Source organism: Aquarana catesbeiana, linkage group LG04 (assembly GCF_042186555.1).
Source record: "Aquarana catesbeiana isolate 2022-GZ linkage group LG04, ASM4218655v1, whole genome shotgun sequence".
In the NCBI taxonomy this organism is placed as follows: domain Eukaryota; kingdom Metazoa; phylum Chordata; class Amphibia; order Anura; family Ranidae; genus Aquarana; species Aquarana catesbeiana.
The window spans coordinates 281,242,613-281,263,876 of NC_133327.1; positions in this window are offsets into that span (position 1 = coordinate 281,242,613).

Here is a 21,264-nt window from a genome sequence, read left to right on the forward strand (position 1 = left end):
TCAGGTCACTCTTCACAGGCCTTGCTGTTCTTCAGTGCGTTCTGTTACTTCGTTCTGAGCAGCCGACCGTTTTCTAGCCATGTTTCGTATGCGTACTCCTCGTAGAGTTCGTGCTGTGCGGGGGCTTGGTGTTGGGGTCCTGACCTTGACACAAGTCCAGTCCATGAACAGGGTGGGGAGGAGTTCATGGACCAAGAATTGGTTGCTTAAGCGTGACCAGTTCTCTCATATGCCTTTGCTCCGTGAGATCCGTGAGAATAATCCTGATGATTTCAGGAACTTTCTCAGGATGACGGACCCCGTATTTCACCGTTTGTTGGCTTCGCTGACCCCCTATATCAGCAGGCAGGATACCTGCATGAGGCAAGCCATCACTCCGGAGCAGAGGTTGGTCGCTACCTTGCGGTATTTGGCCACAGGGAGAAGCCTGCAGGACCTCAAGTTCTCGACAGGCATCTCCCCCCAGGCTCTGGGGATCATTATCCCAGAGACCTGTTCTGCCATCATCCAGGTCCTGCAGAAGGAGTATATGAAGGTAAGATTTTTATCCTTTTATATCACATTTTATGGTATTGAATGTTTGCTAATATATTGTATTTCTTTCCTCATTCCCTAATTACCATGATTGGAATATGCTGTGAATGTCCCCTTTGTTCTCATGCATGCTGGATTTTTCTGTAATTATTATTTTAGGTCCTTCATACATATTTGCCCTTCAATAACCTCCCCAGCATGGTGTCTCCTGCCCTATATTCACCTCATGTAGTCACTTAACAATGTATTTTATCTGCTCCATAGTAGTGCTTTACCCCAAACACCCCCTAAAATGTTTGGAAATGTTATTTTTGATTTAAATTCAGGCAGAGTGCCAGAGGGTTTTTTTTGTGGTGTCCCCCAATTTTTTGTAACCCTCCCTCCCCCAACTGCTAAGTCAGCTGATCCCAATTCTCTATCCTCAATCATCTATCTGCTGACTTTGCCAAACCCATACACACTATACCCATCTCTTTACTGGTCAGATTTATGGATGAATTCCCCAAAGCATGTAGTGCAAGGGCCTGCCTGTATACTTTCCAATGGTACTGTTTAAAGTTTTGTTATTCTATTATTATCTTGATAGGTAATAGCAGAATGTCCAAATGTCCTCAAATGTGTACAGTGTGTATTTATATCTTTGTATTATGACACTTCTTACCTGTCCAGTGGGCTGCCAATAGTGTAACTAAGGAGGGTCTGTTACAAGTAATACCCATTATTTAGGCATTCATCTCTAAATGAAGTGAAGAGGGTTACCTGTCCAAGAATTCCCCCCCTATAATATTAGAAATGGTCCATGAGAGGGGGGAGGGGGAATATGATAGGTGTACCTTATACTTTGGCCTTGTTAAATTCCCCTTAGTAAATGCTATCTGGAGGTTGCCCCATAATGTTTGTGTATAATCTGCTTGCCATGTATCTTTGAAAAAATAGTAATGTTTATTGTTTTTTCCTCAACAGTTTCCTTCAACGCCACAGGAATGGCAGACTGTGGCCTCCCACTTTGCCCAGCGGTGGGACTTTCCTAACTGCGGAGGGGCAATTGATGGGAAACACGTCCACATCGTCCCACCACCCAACTCGGGGTCGTACTATTATAATTACAAAGGATTTAATAGTATAGTGATGTTGGCGGTGGTGTCGGCTAATTACGAGTTCTTGTATGTGGACGTGGGGAAGAATGGCCGGATGTCCGATGGTGGAGTGATCGTCCAGACGGAGTTCTACAGGCATCTCCAGAATGGCAGCTTGGACTTGCCACCTCCAGAGGACAATGTTGAAGGTCTCCCATTTATGTTCGTTGCTGATGAAGCATTTGCGCTGGGGGACCACCTGATGCGGCCATTCCCGATGAGGACCCTCACCCTGGAACAGAGGGTTTTTAATTACCGGCTGGCCAGAGCCCGAAGAGTGGTGGAGAACACATTTGGAATCCTGGCCAGCCGGTTCCGATTATTTCTGACACCCATCCATATGGCGGAGTATAAACTGAACCATATAATACTTGCCTGCTGTGTTCTCCATAATTTTTTAAGAAAACATTCAGCCAACTATGCTGGCTCAGTTGGGCCTGAGGCCGGAATCCCTAATCCATCAACACTGACGGCGCTTGAAAGTGGCCGCCCTGGCTTGCCCTCCCTGAATGCCCGTGATGTCCGGTTACGCTACCTGGAGTTCTTTGTGGGTAGGGGGGCTATCAATATGCCAGACAATCTGTGACACCTTTTTCAAATAAAAAACAACCAAAAGAAATTCTTTGTGGACATTTACTGCTTGTGTTTGTTTTAGCTGACCCTGACAGAAATGTGTTGAGTGCAGAAAATGTCGTGATTGGGTAACCTTATAAAAAACAGTGTTGGCTGGTACTTCCTAAATGCCAAAACACATTTCACTACAAGTGCACTTGTAACTGCATTGAACCTGCACTTGTAGTGCAAAGTGTATTTGCCCTTAGGAAATAACCCCCATTTTTGCATAAAACAGCAATTACATCACCCCAAAAGTGTTGTAGTGTTGAGACAATAATCCACACATTCTTGAGTAAGGCACTTTTTTATACCTGCACAATCACATGTGCATTTCCCAAAGGTTTTTAAAACAAACCAACATGTTTGTTGTATAACAATGTTTGCAGTAGCATTATCAAAAATCGAAATATCCATTTCAGATAAAACAGGCCTGTGTAAAACCAACAAGAAAGCCAAAAAACTTGAACTTACAAAGTTCACATATGGTAAAACCTGAAGGCTATATCAGACATGAGTATTTAGGAACTGTGTTTGATATAGCGTTCAGATGGGGGGAAATCACCCCTGGAAAAGCCAAATTTGGAAGATGCACACCAATTTACAAATGTCAACATGTGCTATCTGCCATCAGGGGGGGGGTCAAGGGACGTGTTTTGAGGGAGCAAGCCCTTCCTCAATGCGACTTTATAATTGAGGAAGGGGTTGCACCCCCAAAACGCGTCCATTGATCTCCCGTGATGGCAGATAGCACATGTTGGCATACTGTGTGCATCCTCCAAATTTGGCTTTTCTAAACATTGAAAAAATTTTCGTAAGATAAAACAGGTGATTTTGTGGGGTTTAAATTCGCCCCAAAACATCAATGATGTTATTATTTTTTTTAATAACATCACTGATTTGTTGCTGGATGTTTTGCAATTGGAGATTACACCCCATGATCTCCCCGATCAGTATCTGGGCACTTTCAGATGTAAAGCGTTCTGGATCACGATCACCTAAAAGGAGATAAAGAACAAAAAAAAAGTCTCAAAAATCTGCCAACATCCATCTCTTTTACCCGAGCCTGTGGTCGCAGACACTCACCTGTTGTGGTGCCAATCTCCACCACGTCTTCTTCTTCCTCCTGCTCAGCTTCTTGGGTTGGTATTTCCCCTTCTTCCAGAGGGGGGGTCTCTGGTCTCCTCGGATGAGGGGTGTCCTCCGAGTCTTCTCTCCCCTATGTAAAACAAAAATGGTATACTTAGCACACAGATATTTGAATGCAGAACTAGAAATAGGAAACATTGCTTGGAAGTGGGGTACAATTGTCTATTTTAGCCGAGTTCCAAGATGTATATTTTTTAGTGTCCTTTGTCAAGCTGCAATACTTTACCTGTTTGGTAGAAGCTTCACAGATGTAGCCCCCCCTATAGTATACACTGGAGCACCTGTGTGGCCCCCCTAATAAAAATGGTGTTCTGGGGTCCCACACTAGTGCTTCAGTGTCCAGATGTGAAAACAGCTGCTCAGTGTCCTCTCCTTACACAGAATCTAGTTTGCATTTCATTCTAGTAACAAACCCATCTACACAAACAAATATTTGGCATCCAAGTAGGCCCCCAAAAATGTGTGAAAATGCATATGGCCTAAACAATGGTGCTCTAGAGGCCGAAAGAAAAATGTTTGATACGAACGAATAATGGGCCCATGAACATTAAAGTTGACCTTTTTAAACGTTACAATTAATAAAAGCATATGGAGCAGAACGAACGGAATAAAGACAGAAAGAATAGGAACACAGCACAACTACTTACTTTTTTGCAGCACTCTCCAGATCTTTCGGTACTGCTCTGGCTCTCTCAACTTCAGGTCCGACCACCGCTTCCTGAGCTGATCTTTCGATCGTCGTACCCCGAAATTCCTCTCAAGACTCCTGACCACTTTCGCCATGATCTTGGCCTTTCTGATGTTGGGGTTGGGGTAAGGCCCATATTTTCCGTCATAGTCGGACTTCTTCATGATGTCGACCATCTCCAACATCTCCCCAAACGACATATTTGTGGCCTTAAAACGTCTCCTTCTGGATCGGGACGTGCCTGGATCCGGGCTTTCCTCCTCCTCCTCCTCGTTGCTAGAATTAGCACGCACCTGCTGTAACTCCGCCATGTGCTCTTCACCCACTGCGCCGAACGAAAAGGGGCGGGGAATACACTAGAAAGAACGTCAGGGGCGGGCGAAGTTACACGCATGCGCAGTGTGTATAAAGCGTAACACGCGTGCGTATTACGTACGATCTGTGAGCGGAGGAAGGAGCATTGGACGCGCCGATTGTAAGAACGAAGGTAAGAGACAAACTTGTGCCTATATTGCTTCTAGATTGAGGCCTATATTGTAACAAGATTAGGAGAGTTTTGTCTGACATTAGGCTTTGTCTTGTGTTGTGTCTTGCAGTGAACATGGATATCTTAATGAAAGACAATGACTTCATGTCAGTATTCATAGATATGCTAAGGGAGCTGCCCTGTCTGTGGGAGATTACCCACCCCCATTTCAAGAACCAAGCAAAGAGGAAGGCAGCACTGGAGCAATTGTGTGAAATTGTGAAGCAGGTGATCCCCACGGCAGACATCACCTATTTAAAGATTTTCATTGGTGGCCTGAGGAGCACATATCTGAGGGAGCGCAAGAAAGTCCAGGATTCTCAGAGATCCGGAGCAGCAGATGACATCTATGTCCCCAGGATGTTGTACTACGACAGGCTGCACTTTCTGGCAGGCCAGACTGAACCCAGGCCATCCCTCTCAAGTCTTCCTTCCACGCTTCCTTCCCCCCCGGCTGAGGCTTCTGACGCCCAACCTGGGCCTTCCAGGCAACATGTGGAGGAGCCCAGATTGAGCCAGGTATAGCATTCCTCTAAATATTTCTGCTTGTCCAATCAATGATGTTAACTAGATGTTAGTTGGGAGTACTAATTTAGGATTGGGATTGATGAAGCAACAACTAAAACCATGTCCCTTTTTCATACACAGGGAAGTCTCAGCCAGGAGGTGGCCGGGCCGAGCCGGCTGGCTGATATCAAGGTCCCTCCACCCCCCCTGAAAATAGAAAGTGGCAGTAGGACGAGTACCCTAGAGGAGGCTGCTATAGCATTCTTTTGGAGGGCTACAGAGGTCCTGGGAGCACCACACACCATGCAGGAGAACATTGCTGCCTTCATAGCATATAAAATGCAGAGGATGGAGGAGGGCCAAAAAGCCATGTGTGAGGCCCTCATATCGGAGGCTCTGGAGAAAGGTATGAGGGGCCAAATTACACCTCACACACATCTTTGGGATGGTCCTCCTCCTCCTCCTGCAGGCCCTCCTCCTCCTCCTCCCTCTCCTCCAGGTCCCCCCAGTCCTCCTCCAGGTCCCCCCAGTCCTCCTCCAGGTCCTACTCCTCCTCCTGCCACATCTCCAACTGCACAGCCACAGCAGCACGGAAGGAAGCGTGGAAGGAAGACCAGACAGTGATTGCCCTGGGTTCAGTCTGGTCAGCCAAAAAATGCAGCCTCTTGTGGTACCACAGCCTGGGGACACAGATGTCATCTGCTGCTATCCAGATCTCTGCGAATCCCGGACCAGACTGCCCTCCCTTACATATGGACTCCTCAGGCCACCAATTTTGATGTTCAAGAATTGATGTCTGCCGTGGGGGTCCCAGGCTTCGCTAATTTCTCCTGTTGATCCAGTGTTGCCTTCCTCTTTGTTTGGTTCTGATCCCTTAATAAAGGATTTTTGTTTTGAATTATACTCTCCTATGTGTTTTACTTCAAAAAGGACAGTTTTTTTGTGAGGATTCGGGTACATTTCAAATATACAATGTGAAATGAACAAGGGACACCAACACCAAACAATCTCCTGGAGATTAAATAATAAAAGATATCAATGGTGTTGGGGTAACTTGACACACAAAACACACACAAAAATATTCTGGAGTAAAAATAAAAATAACATTGAACAAAGATCAGCCTTGGAAAAAATCCAAACATTAAAGAAAAAAAAAGGCTTAAAATCCAAAATAAAAAAAAATTAAAAAATATAAAACTGTCAGATGTGACAACTAATAACAATATATTCAGGGAATCCCACTAAAAAAACACAAATAAAAGTTTGTGAGAAGTGTGTGTGAATATGAGCAGCAAAACGACTTAATTCTTGTCACATTATAAAGAAGAAGAGAGTGCGCTGTATTAAACCATTTTGAACATTGCAGCGTGACGAAAGTGCTGTATCCATTGCGAACGCTAAGTTTACCAGAACGAGCTGTCCCGTGTCGGAATTTCTTCTGAGCATGCGTGGCACTTTGTGCGTCGGAACAGGCCACACACGGTCGGAATTGACGCGATCGGATTTTGTTGTCGGAAAATTTTATCTCCTGCTCTCCAACTTTGTGTGTCGGAAAATCCGATGGAAAATGTCCGATGGCGCCCACACACGGTCGGAATTTCCGACAACACGCTCCGATCGGACATTGTCCATCAGAAAATCCGACCGTGTGTACGGGGCATAACTGTCACAAACTGACACCAATGCAGTAATCAGAAAAAACTGCTTGGTGTCAGTGTGACGGGAGGTGATTGGGGGGTGATCAGGGGGTGATCGGGGGGTGATGGGGGGTGTAATTTATGCTTGGCGTGTTCTACTGTGTGTGTATGTGTTTTACACTTACATCGATGTCTTCTCTCCTCGGCGCCAAAACGGAAAGTACCGAGCCGAGGAGCGATGACATCACTTCCTCTGCCTCTGTATAGTAAAAAGATTCTCATTGGCTGGGAGTGATCGCGATGGGGGGGCGACGAATGGATGGTCTCTCCCTCACGTCTGATAGCTCCCGGACAGAAGCCGACCGCCTTGGGCACCGGGGGGGGGGGGTCGACGTATATCGTCGTGAGGCGGTCGGCAACTGGTTAACAAGACACATGGCCACTCATTAAAATTAGAAGAAAAAACGTTTAACCTTAAATTACGTAGAGGGTTCTTTACTGTAAGAGCAGCAAGGTGTGGAATTCCCTTCCACAGGCAGTGGTCTCAGCGGGGGGGCATTCATAGTTTCAAAAAACTATTAGATAAGCACCTGAACGACCACAACATACAGGGATTTACAATGTAATACTGACACATAATCACACACATATCGTTGAACTTGATGGACTTGTGTCTTTTTTCAACCTCACCTACTATGTAACTATGACAGTGCTGAAAGCTGAAAAATGGCCTAGGCAGGAAGGGGGAGAAAGTGCTCAGTATTAAGGTGGTTAAAGAAAATATTTTATTCTATTTTTTAGAATTGTAACCATTATTTCTGTGGCAGCTAAACATGTGAAAATATTGTTGCAACCATTGTCTTCAAAGGCAATCATAATATAGTCAACTGTAAAGTATTTCACAAAACATATATACAGTATTTCTAGCACAAGAAGACTGCTTGTAAGTTTCCTTCTCTACAATTGCTTTGAATTGTTAGTAAGATGTCAAATCCCTCCTGGTATTTGAATGCACTGAATCACAGCTGTGGTACAATACCAATTACTCTGAATAAATGTCCAGATATGCTCTAATAAGCCAAATGCTTTGCTGAACACACTGGGAGACCATGTAGCTTTGCAATCTACACATACAAAGTGAAATAATAGATGAAGAGAGACAAAAAGGAAATTAAATTCAATATAAAACAGATTAAAAAGCCTGAAAGATTTTCTTTCAAGTTCCCACTGTTTATGAAAATGCAGTGGGAATTTTGTCATGCCTTGTGTATGTGTTAAGTAAACAAATCCACACAAAGTATATCAATACTGTACATACATTAGCAGAATAACTTATATAGGGTACAAAGGCATACAGTAGCTCTCTACACAAGAATCATCTTTTTATTACATAGTTACATAGTAGGTGAGGTTGAAAAAAGACACAAGTCCATCAAGTCCAACCTATGTGTGTGATTTTATGTCAGTATTACATTGTATAACCCTGTATTTTGTGGTCATTCAGGTGCTTATCTAATAGTTTTTTTAAACTATCGATGCTCCCCTCTGAAACCACCGCCTGTGGAAGGGAATTACACATCCTTGCCGCTCTTACAGCAAAGAACCCTCTATGCAGTTTATGGTTAAACCTCTTTTCTTCTAATTTTAGTGAGTGGCCACGTGTCTTATTAAACTCCCTTCCACAGAAAAGTTTTATCCCTATTGTGGGGTCACCAATATGGTATTTGTAAATTGAAATCATATCCCGTCTCAAGCGTCTCTTCTCCAGAGAGAGTAAGTTCAGTGCTCGCAACCTTTCTTCATAACTAATGTTCTCCAGTCCCTTTATTAGTTTTGTTGCCCTTCTCCGTACTTGCTCCATTTCTAGCACATCCTTCCTGAGGACTGGGGCCCGGAACTGGACAGCAAACTCCAGGTAAGGCCGGACCAGAGTCTTGTAGAGTGGGAGAATTATTACTTTATCTCTTGAGTTAATCCCCTTTTTAATGCATGCCAATATTCCGTTTGCTTTGTTAGCAGCAGCTTGGCATTGCATGCCATTGCTGAGCCTATCATCTACTAGGACCTCCAGGTCCTTTTCCATCCTTGATTCCCCCAGAGGTTCTCCTCCCAGTGTATAGATTGCATTCATATTTTTGCCACCAAAATGCATTATTTTACATTTTTCCACATTAAACTTCATTTTCCATGTAGTTGCCCACCCCATTCATTTGTTCACATCTACTTGCAAGGTTTCTACATCCTGCAGAGAAGTTTATGCCCTGCTTAGCCAAGTATAGTCTGCAAATACAGAGATTGAACTGTTTGCTCCATCCTCCAGCTTGTTTATGAACAAATTAAATAGGATTGGTCCCGGCACAGAATCCTGGGGGACCCCACTTTCTACCCCTGACCATTCAGAGTACTCCCCATTTATCACTACCCTCTGAACTCACCCTTGTAGCCAGATATAATACATTAGGGAAAGTCTAAAGAAAGATTTTAAAGTGGTTCTGAAGGTTCATACTATGCATGAAGGTAAAAAAACCTTCAGTATGCAGCCCCCAGCCCCTCTAATACTTACCTGAGTCCAAACACGATCCAGCGATTTGCATGAGATTGGCTTTCTATGGGGCGCTTAGAGAGTATGAGAAGACAGGAGCACCGGCAGGGGACCCAAGAAGAGGAGGATCAGGGGTGCTCTGTGCAAAATCATTGAATAACAATGTTATGCTTACCTGCTCTGTTCAGTGGTTTTGCACAGAGCAGACCCAGATCCTCCTCTTCTCTAGTGCCTCACGGGCGCTCCTAGCCCCTCCCTCCTGTCAAGTGCTCCATGGCAAACAGCTTGCTATGAGGGCACCCGAGCCGAGCTGCAGGTCTGTGTGTCCATTCAGACATGGAGCAGCAATTTGGCCCTGCCCCCTCTCTCTCCTCATTGGCTAATTGACTTTGACAGTAGCAGGAGCCAATGGTGCCACTGTGGTGTCTCAGCCAATCAGGAGGGAGAATCCCAGACTGCTGAGGCACTTGTGCACATTGCTGGATCGAGATGGCGCTCAGGTAAGTATTAGGGGGACTGAGGGGAGCTGCTGCACACATAAGGTTTTTTTTTATCTTAATGCATAGAATGCATTAAGATAAAAACTGTTTGCCTTTACAACCACTTTAATATCACTATCACTAAAGCCTAAGTGTAGTTAATTTTTTGTTTTTAAAATCCCTTGTGCTGCCGGATGGTTGATATCTGAAGTCCTCTGCACTTACCAATGCCCCACAGCAATAATCTTCAAGGGTTGTGGAGGTTTATATGATCAGCTGGACCTGTCACAAGCACTCATCAAAAGTGCTTACTATGCTTGCCCTTTACACACCCATCCTCTATTTATAGAAACGCTCTATGAACAGAGGAGGTGGGCCTTTCATTCATCTGCCCAGCCTCCAATCATAAAACACTTTTCATTGATGAAAGCTATAGTGCAGCTTCCACGAATGGATGGGGAGGGGTGCGGACAAGGCGGGAATAGGTGGTAATCTTGACAAGTGCCTGGGACAGGTGCAGCCAATCATATTTACCCCAACAGCATCAGGAGATTATGGCTGCAGGGGCATGTGGGGGGGGGGGGGTCAAGGACTCCGGATTTCAGAAAGCTGCCAGCAGTACAAGGGACACTTAAGAAAAACAGAAAAGCATAAAGCATGTATGAACTTAATAGGAAATAAAATAGTGCAGCTTACCAGTGCTCAGATGTGGTGGCTGCAAGTAAGTTTCTTTTTTTAAGGATTCTTTTCACTGTGTGATCCTGCCAGTATCACATTTCCTGCCCTAGAGTAACAATGCTCACTCACTGTACTGTATCTATGAAGTAGCAATGTTGCCAGCTCCTAGGACAAGAAATGTGTAAGGACTACTAAATACAACCCCCTCTTTTCATCTCACTAACATAGAGGGAAGGGTTCTGTAGTTTACATAGAGAGCTGTGAACAATGTTAGTTGTTGAGAGTAATCAGAGGCAGATAGCACAGGAAGCTAACTACTGAATGGATAAACAAGACACTATTAATCGTATATTTAACAGACCAAAAATATATCGAATATGAGAAGTTCATTATCAGGTAGAGGTGGGCCAAACAACCCCCGGTTCGGTTCGTGCCAGAACTCTCAAACAACACAGAAGTTCAGGCCCAATTAGCAAACCCCATTGATGTGTATGGAACCCGGATGGCTGGTGTTTTTTCCTCACTTGATCTGCTTGCCGCAGTGATTGCAAATTGCAACAGTATGATTAGCTGCACATGTGCTAAAAAAGGCCGAAATGGGCTGGGAGATAACAGCTCCACAATCTGATGGAATAGGGTGGTTGCTCTTTACTATTCCATGATGGCTGCCTCTGGAGGACATCCTGTCTCATTTGGGTTGTGCCTCCCCCTCAATTTCCTCCTCTGCTCTATCTGGCACCCAAGTTGTGTCAGTGACCGGAGCCAACTTGGCAATATGCTGCGACTGGGGGAACATAACAGCCAATTTGTTGTTTATCAGTTGTCTCCCTTCTCTGTAGGCTCATGTTACTCCCTTCCTCTACTAACAAGCCACTCTGGCAGCTGCAGTGGACTGTGCACTAGTATCAGCTTGGGTGACAGAAGATGAGGAGGTAGAGGATCATTTAGTAAGCCAGTCCACCACCTCCTCTGTATGCTGTGGCTGGATAGCACAGGCAACACCACTGAACAGAGACAAATGGGCCCTTCTTAAAGTGGTGTTCCGGCCGAAATTAGACTTTTTAAATAAAAATACCCCTATAATACACAAGCTTAATGTGTTCTAGTAAAGTTAGTCTATAAAGGTCCGTTTTGTTAGGTTATTACAGCATTTTGAAAATTTATAAATTAGTAGCAGATTGTGGCCATCTTAAGTGTGGGCATCTGAAGCCAGACTGTATTTCTTCCTGGATTTCAGCCTTGCAGATCTCGCACATGCTCAGTGCTGCACAAGCAGTGTAATAGGTTTCAGGTCGGGTTTCCATAGCAACGGCAGTGTCAGAGGAAGTTGCCACCCCTTATCTATCCTGGAACCAGTAAATATACTGCATGTACAAGGAATATTATTCAAGATATATATATATATATATATATATATATATATATATATATATATATATATATATATAGTCCCTGACAAAAGTCTTGTCGCTTCTCTATTTTGTAGAAACTCCTGCTATTAAACTGACTTTTAATTAATCAATTGGTGTTAGAAATAGCTCATATGAAAAGCTAAAGCCCTCCCAAATGATGTTTAATGCACTGAAATAAATTAGTTTCACTGAAAAAAGATTTATCATTTAATCAAGACAGACAGGTCAAATTTTGGCAAGACAAAAGTTTTGTCGCCTATACAGAAATTGAACAACTTTACTGAAAATCCAAAAATATGTCAGCAAATTAAGTAGTGGTACTGTGAGATCCAAATTTAATATCTTGTATGACTTCCATGAGCTTGAAGGACAGCATCCATGCGGTTTGGCAAGGATTCATACAATTTATTGATGAAGTCATCAGGAATAGCAAAGAAAACAGTCTTGCATGCCTCCCACAGTTCATCAACATTCTTTGGTTTCGTCTTCCATGCTTCATCTTTCATCCTACACCACATATGCTCAATGATGTTCATGTCTGGTGACTGGGCTGGCCAATCCTGGAGCATCTTGATCTTCTTTGCCTTAAGGAACTTTGATGTGGAGATGGAAGTATGAGACGGAGCACCATCCTGCTGCAAAATTTGGCCTTTTTTATGGTTGGGAATATAAGAGGTAGCTAAGATTTCTTGGTATTTTAGACTATTGATGTTGCCTTCCACCCTGCAGATCCCTTGCACACCCCCATACTGGATGTAACCCCAGACCATGATTTTGCCTCCACCAAACTTCACTCTTTTCTGGGTAAATCTCGGCTCCATGCGGGTTCCAGTAGGTCTCCTGCAATATTTGAGGTGACTGTGGTGTAATTCAACAGAAGATTCATCTGAAAAATCCACCTTCTGCCACTTTTCCAGAGTCCATCCTTTTAGCAGGCTGTGGCCATTGGCAAATGCCACACGGTTTTTCAATTGTCTTTTGTTTAGTGCTGGCTTATGGGCACTGATTCGACCATGGAGGCCATTTTGAGACAGAATCCGACAAACTGTTCTGGTTGACACAGGGACTTCAGGTGACCAGGTCTCGTGGAGCTCTGCTGCAGTGGAAAATGGGCTGGCCTTGGATTTTCGAGCCAACAAACGATCCTCTCGATCAGTTGTCTTGCGGGGTCGGCCTGACCTGGCCTTGTCCAAAACGTCTCCAGTCTCTTCAAATCTTTTTTTTATCCTCTGAACTTGATGCTGAGACACATTGAAGGTGTCTGCCCCATCAGCAGTGGATCTGGTCTTCAGCCTCTTGATAATCAACACTTTAGTCTCCGTGTGAATCTTAGGCATGTTTGCAGAGGTCTAGTTGCAGTTGAGAAGGTCTAGTGTACTGGTGTTCTTTTTATACACACCTGAGACCTAATTGATCCATTATTAGTCACAGGTGAAGCCCATATAACAAGGCGACAACACTTATGTCTTGGCAAAAATTGACTCAATGGGCTTTACCAAGCTGTGAATATTAGAATACTTTTTGTCAGTTTCGTTTTGCACTGAAACATTATTACAAAAGCTGTTGGGATTAAAATGACCCATTTCTTGTAACAAAATCTTGATTAGAAATATATTTTAGCGGCACTTCAGGTCAATTTGTACACAAGCGACAAGACTTTTGTCAGGGACTGTATATATATATATATATATATATATATATATATATATATATATATATATATATATATATATATATATATATATATATATATATATAAATATATATATATATATATATATATATATATATATATATATATATATATATATATATATATTTATGGTCGGAGCCCTCCGTCCTGACAGATATGAAGCACATAAACACGTCACAAGACTAACAACATAAATAGACCTGAAGTGTGCCCTGGCCTGCTGTATGGTGAACCCAGATCTGCTGGGCAGTATGCCAGAAAAGGGCGCATACCTTAAGAAAGTAATGGATGTTTTCTGTAGAGAAATTGTTTGAAGAGAAGTACCCTGAGAAGGGAAATGGGTGGGTGGGTACTACGCACTGGAACCGACACAGACCATCGTGGATGGTCTGGTTAAATACCCTCCGGGCTCCTCCCATAACTTCAGGCCAGTAAACAGGCCTTCCTATTTATGGTCGGAACCTCCATCCTGACAGATATGAAGCACATAAACACGTCACAAGACTAACAACATAAATAGACCTGAAGTGTGCCCTGGCCTGCTGTGTGGTAAACCCAGATCTGCTAGGCGGTATGCCAGAGAAGGGCGCAAAAAGACTTGGTTAGGGAGGTAATGATTTATTTAAGTTTATGGACATACTATAGGGCAAGCTTGCCAAAGGCTTGTGACATTTCTGCTTGTGGATTGGGAATGTAGCGCAAAGCAGGTGGATTTCCACTTACCCATTTTCCTGATCACGTGGTCCGGGACCCTGTTTCATGAGGCTGCTGATGCTGCTCCAATGCGGAAAGAATGTCCAGAATAATGGTTGGGGTCAAGGCCTAAGTTGCGCAGAAGCATCCTGACGTGAGTAGTGAACTGATTGGTACTAAGCGGGCTGATTAGGAATGGTAGCAATGGGCTGTCCTGTGAGGGATCAGATAGATGGGCTAATAGCTGATCTAGGATGGCTACGGGGCACCAGGCGTTGTGCGTTCTGAAGAGCTTGATGTCAACCCCTGGACCGGACTGTTGCGTTTTGGACAGCTCAAGGTGTATTGTGAAATGACTGTGGTGATGCGTGAGGTGGCGTCTGCGTAACACCCTATGACTGGGGCTGCTGACTGTGAATTCGCTGGGTCATAGAAAGCCGTAAAATGCCAGGTAGATGGCTGCTTGGATGACCAAGCTGGGCAATAAGCCGAAAGGGGAATGTGAAAGGATAGTGGACATGTCTCGAAACATGACACTGGTGACCGGTAAGCGTTTACCGCTGACTTGGGGCTTTTGCTTGCGGATACCTCGCAGGACCTTGGCCTTGACCGCATGGGTAGCGAACAAAGATGGTTTGGTAGGATCTTGTAAGGAGGTGAAATGCTGGATGCCAGCTAGGTAGAGTCTGATGGTATTGTAGGATAACGCCAGCTGAGTGTGCAAATATGATATGAAGGCCAGGATGTGATGGAGATCTCCTAGTATTGCCCCGAGGTTAGCGGCTAGAAAACCTGTGATAGATCTTCCAGGCAGCGTGGTAGCCTTTCAGGGTATTGTGAGACTGGTTAATGAGACTAGTGGCGTCATGAAGATGTCACTTCAATCCAGGGTTAGCTGTGACCAACGTGGAATAGCAGACATGGTCGGGTCGGCTCCAGGTTCCTGCGAAAAGAGCGTTGCGAAGTTAAGACGAGATAGCGCGTTGGCCGAAGTGTTACATTTGCCGGGGATGTGGACACAGAGGACATTAAATTGGTGCTGTAGTGAGAGTTGCACCAGCCTGCGTAGGAAGGACATAATCGCCAAGGACTTGGACCGACCTTTATTTATAATACAGGCTGTGGCTTGATTATCTGTGGAAAATGTCACTGTTTGTCCTACCCAGTTGTTGCCCCAGACCTGGGCTGCTGCAACAATGGGGTAGATCTCAAACATCGAGGAGGATTGACTGAACCCGGGGATCGAGAGTATTTCTGGCGGCCATGGTGCTGCAAACCAGTGATGGCCAAAAATAGCTGCAAAGCCTGTGGAGGCTGCGGTGTCCGTGATTATTTGAGGTGAAGTGGGAGACGCTGATGGAATAAACATCGAAATGCCGTTCCAATTTGTTAGAAAACCGTCCCACATGGCCAGGTCAGCTACGGCTGCCTCTTCTAGTTTAAATATTTGGTCAGGGTCTTGTACCTGGGAAGGGAACACCACGAGGCGTGAGACAAAGGATCGCCCTTGAGGGATGATCCTTATGGCAAAATTAAGCATGCCAAGGAGGGATTGTAGTTGCTTTTTTGTGCAGCCTTGCGTATTAGTAAACGTGTGGATAACTGTCCTGATGCGGGTCAGTTAGTCCGGAGGTAGGCTAGCCTGCATGGTGCGAGTGTTGAGTATGATCCCCAAGAAAGTGACGATCTGTGCCGGGCCTTCCACCTTCTTATCCGCTAAAGGCACGTTAAGATTGTGGAAGATTATTCTTAGGCTGTTTAGATCAACTAGGGGCTTGTTAGGTTTCTCTATGAGTAGGAAGTCATCTAAGTAGTGAATCACTTTCTGACAGGACACGTGTTATGAGAGAATCCAGGAAAGGGACTGAGCAAAAGTGTCAAATAGCCACGGGCTGCTTTTGGAGCTGAACGTTAATTTGGTGGGTAGTATAGTATAGTATAGTTTAGGCCTTTCCATTTGATTCCGTGCCATCGCCATAGGTACGAATCAATTGGTAACAACTTAAATGCGTCGGAAATGTCTGCTTTAGACAACCAGGCGCCTACTCCTGCAAAAATGATAGATTGAATAGCTGAGTCTACCGATGAATATTTAAGTGAAAACTCTTCTGAAGGTATTAAGGAATTTAAACTGGGTATGTGGGAACAATGAGGTGCGGACAAATCATAAACTAAACGGAGTTTATTTGAAAACTTGCCCTTCACAAGCCCGATAGAGCTGACTCTCTATACAGAGAAAGGTGATTGTGTAAAGGGACCGATTATATACCCCCTGTCTAGTTCTGTCTGCAGCAGGGTGGTGATGGCTTCCTCGTCAGTAGCGGCTGAAAGCAGGTTTTTGCACTCGTGAGTTGTGTTGGGGAGTGTGATAAGTCCGGTGTGAAAGCCTGTCGTGAATCCCTGGATGAGGAAGGCTGCCAATGAAGGTGTTGAGTGTGAGGCGAAGTAAAACCCGAGCCATCCGACGTGCACTCGACATAGTCATGCGGGTTTAAGCTGTTTCATAGCGCAGGTGTACCTGGGGTGAGCTTTGTGGTATGTGAGACAGACATGAAGTAGTTTGCAGTGGGGGAAGTTACAACCCCCGAAGTTGAAGTTATTGCATATGGCTGCTCCCCCTAGTGCACGAACGGGTCGTCCTAATCTGTCTGCCTGGGCCAGCTGAGTAAATGCCGTTGAGTTATGAGCGACACTGGAGAAGGAGGGAAGGTTGGGGGGACGTCTGCCACCTGACTCGGAGCACCAGTTAGCCATATGGGTGGACGACTGGCAGTTAGTACAGAGTGGGGAACATAGGCCAGCGAAATGGTGACAGAACAGCTCTGTATCGATGGTACTCTAGTTGGTAGTTGCCTGAAACTGGGAAAGTCTGGCTGCTGCTTTTGCTGAAAATGACCTGTGATAGTCATAAAATGAGCACCCCCCATATTTATAACCTAGATCTACTACTGCGTGTAAGTATAGGTCCAGCTCCTCTCTCCTGTTGGGGTTGATCGTGCATAGCACATCTCTGAACATGCCAAATGCTAGCACTAGGGATGAGCTTCGAGTTCGAGTCGAACTCATGTTCGACTCGAACATTGGCTGTTCGCAAGTTCGCCGAACAGCGAACAATTTGGGGTGTTCGCGGCAAATTCGAATGCCGCGGAACACCCTTTAAAAGTCTATGGGAGAAATCAAAAGTGCTAATTTTAAAGGCTAATATGCAAGTTATTGTCATAAAAAGTGTTTGGGGACCCAGGTCCTGCCCCAGGGGACATGGATCAATGCAAAAAAAAGTTTTAAAAACTGACGTTTTTTCAGGAGCAGTGATTTTAATAATGCTTAAAGTCAAACAATAAAAGTGTAATATCCCTTTAAATTTCGTACCTGGGGGGTGTCTATAGTATGCCTGTAAAGGGGCGCATGTTTCCTGTGTTTAGAACAGTCTGACAGCAAAATGACATTTTGAAGGAAAAAACTCATTTAAAACTACCCGCGGCTATTGCATTGCCGACAATACACATAGAAGTTCATTGATAAAAACGGCATGGGAATTCCCCACAGGGCAACCCCGAACCAAAATTAAAAAAAAAACGTGGGAGTCCCCCTAAATTCCATACCAGGCCCTTCAGGTCTGGTATAGATATTAAGGGGAACCCCAGCCAAAATTTAAAAAAAAAAATGACGTGGGGTTCCCCCTAAATTCCATACCAGACCCTTCAGGTCTGGTATGGATTTTAAGGGGAACCCCGCGCCAAAAAAAAAAAAAGGCGTGGGGTCCCCCCAAAAATCCATACCAGACCCTTATCCGAGCACGCAACCTGGCAGGCCGCAGGAAAAGAGGGGGGGACGAGAGTGCGGCCCCCCCCTCCTGAACCGTACCAGGCCACATGCCCTCAACATTGGGAGGGTGCTTTGGGGTAGCCCCCCAAAACACCTTGTCCCCATGTTGATGAGGACAAGGGCCTCATCCCCACAACCCTGGCCGGTGGTTGTGGGGGTCTGCGGGCGGGGGGCTTATCGGAATCTGGAAGCCCCCTTTAACAAGGGGACCCCCAGATCCCGGCCCCCCCCCCCCGTGTGAAATGGTAAGGGGGTACAAAAGTACCCCTACCATTTCACTAAAAAACTGTCAAAAATGTTAAAAATGACAAGAGACAGTTTTTGACAATTCCTTTATTTAAATACTTCTTCTTTCTTCTATCTTCCTTCATCTTCTGGTTCTTCTGGTTCTTCTGGCTCTTCTGGTTCTTCCTCCGGCGTTCTCGTCCAGCATCTCCTCCGCGGCGTCTTCTATCTTCTTCTCCTCGGGCCGCTCCGCACCCATGGCATGGGGGGAGGCTCCCGCTCTTCTCTTCTTCTTCATCTTCTTCTCTTCTTCTTTTCTTCTCTTCTTCATTTTCTTCTCCGGGCCGCTCCTCACACATGCTAGCATGGTGGGAGGCTCCCACTGTGTGACGGCGCTCCTCGTCTGACAGTTCTTAAATAACGGGGGGCGGGGCCACTCGGTGACCCCGCCCCCTCTGACGCACGGTGACTTGACGGGACTTCCCTGTGACGTCACGGGGAATGCCACAGGGAAGTCCCGTCATGACCCCGCCCCCCGTTATTTAAGAACTGTCAGACGAGGAGCGCCGTCACACAGCGGGAGCCTCCCTTCATGCCAGCATGGATGCGGAGCGGCCCGGAGAAGAAAATGAAGAAGAGAAGAAGAGAAGAAGAGAAGAAGATGAAGAAGAGAAGAGCGGGAGCCTCCCCCCATGCCATGGGTGCGGAGCGGCCCGAGGAGAAGAAGATAGAAGACGCCGCGGAGGAGATGCTGGACGAGAACGCCGGAGGAAGAACCAGAAGAGCCAGAAGAACCAGAAGAACCAGAAGATGAAGGAAGATAGAAGAAAGAAGAAGTATTTAAATAAAGGAATTGTCAAAAACTGTCTCTTGTCATTTTTAACATTTTTGACAGTTTGTTAGTGAAATGGTAGGGGTACTTTTGTACCCCCTTACCATTTCACACAGGGGGGGCCCCCCCGATAAGCCCCCCGCCCGCAGACCCCCACAACCACCGGCCAGGGTTGTGGGGATGAGGCCCTTGTCCTCATCAACATGGGGACAAGGTGTTTTGGGGGGCTACCCCAAAGCACCCTCCCAATGTTGAGGGCATGTGGCCTGGTACGGTTCAGGAGGGGGGGGCCGCACTCTCGTCCCCCCCTCTTTTCCTGCGGCCTGCCAGGTTGCGTGCTCGGATAAGGGTCTGGTATGGATTTTTGGGGGGACCCCACGCCGTTTTTTTTTTTTTTTTTTTTTGGCGCGGGGTTCCCCTTAAAATCCATACCAGACCTGAAGGGTCTGGTATGGAATTTAGGGGGAACCCCACGTCATTTTTTTTTTAATTTTGGCCGGGGTTCCCCTTAATATCCATACCAGACCTGAAGGGCCTGGTATGGAATTTAGGGGGACTCCCACGTCATTTTTTTTTTTTAATTTTGGTTCGGGGTTCCCCTTTGGGGAATTCCCATGCGTTTTTATCAATGAACTTCTATGTGTATTGTCGGCAATGCAATAGCCGCGGGTAGTTTTAAATTAGTTTTTTCCTTCAAAATGTCATTTTGCTGTCAGACTGTTCTAAACACAGGAAACATGCGCCCATTTACAGGCATACTATAGACACCCCCCAGGTACGAAATTTAAAGGGATATTACACTTTTTTTGGTTTGACTTTAAGCATTATTAAAATCACTGCTCCTGAAAAAACGGCCGTTTTTAAAACTTTTTTTTGCATTGATCCATGTCCCCTGGGGCAGGACCCAGGTCCCCAAACACTTTTTATGACAATAACTTGCATATTAGCCTTTAAAATTAGCACTTTTGATTATTCATGTTCGTGTCCCATAGACTTTAACGGTGTTCGCGTGTTCGAACAAACTTTTTTCCTGTTCGCATGTTCTGGTGCGAACCGAACAGGGGGGTGTTCGGCTCACCCTAGCTAGCACAAACTCCGCAATCTTGAGTTTGCGGGTAAGCCTATGGTCTTTGGCCTTCAGGACGACGGAAACGTCTCCCCACAAATAGGACTTCTTTTCAGCCGGGTCATGTACTGCGATGAGGAGGGATGCTAAGTTAATGTCCTTCCCATCCATGTCCCCTGGTGAAGAGATGCAAGCCCTCGACAAAATATATATATATATATATATATATATATATATATATATATATATATATTTTTTTTTTTACCTGAGGAAGATACTGTCCACACCTGGTGCAGGACGGACCAATTGGAGAACTCTACTGACCTGAAAAGGGGAAAGGGATAGAGAAATCGATGAATAGCCGTGTTGCTACTGGAGATGAGTGGCTGTATGAAGCCTTTTCGTAAATGTTTGCAGCGATTGCAAATAAGCAGCCTTTGAAAGGCGAAAGAAAGTTTTTTTGTTTTTTTTTAGCAGAAATTTGATTATGTAGGAATAACCGTGCGCAGCATTGGTGCAAAATAGATGGTGTGAGTTGTGTGTTTTATGGTATTTGTTTGTGAGAGATCTGAATCACTGAGCCGGTGACACGACTGGATTCGGATTAGATGGTGGGGTTGAAATGTCAGGGATCCGAATCATCGAGCCGGTATGCGACTGGACTCGGATCGGTCGGTGAAAGTTGGATTGGCGAGGATCTGAATCGTTGAGCCGGTGCTACGACTGGACTCGGATTGGATGGTGGGGTTTTGTAATGCCGAGGATCCTGAATCATTGAACCGGTATGCGACTGGACTGGGATCGGTCGGATGAAAGAAGCACACTGTTAGTGAGTGCTTGTGTATGCTGAGGATCTGAATCACGAGCCAGTGTCGCGACTGGACTGGGATCGGTCAGATGAAAGAAGCACACTGTTGGTGAGTGCTTGCGTATGCTGAGGATCCGAATCATGAGCCGGTGTTGCGACTGGACTCAGATCGGTCGGATGAAATAAGCACAATGTTGGTGAGTGCTTGTGTATGCTGAGGAT